General features: G+C 41.6%; 1 non-coding gene across 1 annotated transcript; it reads right to left on the minus strand.

Annotated features, from left to right (window-relative positions):
- Window positions 1-235: 235 nt before the first annotated feature.
- TRNAV-CAC (transfer RNA valine (anticodon CAC)) lies at window positions 236-308 on the minus strand. Its single transcript has one exon. It is a non-coding gene; the product is annotated as a tRNA-Val (tRNA).
- Between the last annotated feature and the right edge of the window lie 702 nt (window positions 309-1,010).

Below are 1,010 nucleotides of genomic sequence, written 5' to 3' on the forward strand. Positions count from 1 at the left end.
TATTGTCAGGCGTGTGGCTTTTCAATTAAACTGAACCATATGTGTAGGTTATACTGTGTTGTTTTAAACTGTGAAATACTTTTTTTTTATATGAATTAAAAAAGTAATCTAAGGTGCATAAACATACTAAATGAGAACAAGGCATACTCCTTTACCTGAGAAATGCAGCCACCGTGTTATACGACACATGATCTTTTTTTTTTTTTTGGCTGTTAGTTTACAGTCGCAGAAAAAGTGTTTCCGCCCGGTTTCGAACCGGGGACCTTTCGCGTGTGAGGCGAACGTGATAACCACTACACTACGGAAACTCCTTGATAGGTGTGACCTAAGAAAACAAGGAATTTAAAAACAAAACTGTAAAGCACCACTTATAAATGCAAATTGGTCGGTAACAATTACATACTAACCCCCCTAGCGGGGGGTTACAAATCATTTTCTGCAGCTGGAAATACTATTGACAGCAATGGGAGGTTGACAGCTCCCATAGCAAAGTGCAGCCGCTAGCATGTAATCACTCTGCATCCAGGGATGATCATTCCCAGGCGGCCCCTCCATGAGTGATTACATTCAAGCGGCAACCATTAGGTGTGGGAGCGGTCAACCTCCCATTGATTTCAGTAGGAAATCCCCCATTGGGTCCCCTGCATGTAGTCGCCAACTGTCCTATTTGCAAGTGTGAAGGGGACAATACTACAAAAAAAACAGAAATATGTTTCTCCTAGAGCTTTTCTTCTGTTCCGATACTTTCCTTTCAACACAGAGCCTCTGTATACTACTGGTCAGTATTTCCAATGCTACAATACTAGAAAGGCCTTGAGACCCTGAAGGAAACATATTAAGTGTGTAAAATCTTGTATTCATCCTTTAAATCAGGGGTATTCAAACTTCCTAAACAAAGGGCCAATTTACTGTCCTTCTAATTTTAAAGGGGCCCGAACTGTGGCTAGTGTGGAGTAGAAAATGCCCACCCCTGAGTCGATGGGAGTAAACAACAAACGAATGATGGTGAA

Source organism: Staurois parvus, unplaced genomic scaffold, assembly GCF_062004578.1.
Source record: "Staurois parvus isolate SC_StPar_1 unplaced genomic scaffold, SC_StPar_1.0 ptg000662l, whole genome shotgun sequence".
In the NCBI taxonomy this organism is placed as follows: Eukaryota; Metazoa; Chordata; class Amphibia; order Anura; family Ranidae; genus Staurois; species Staurois parvus.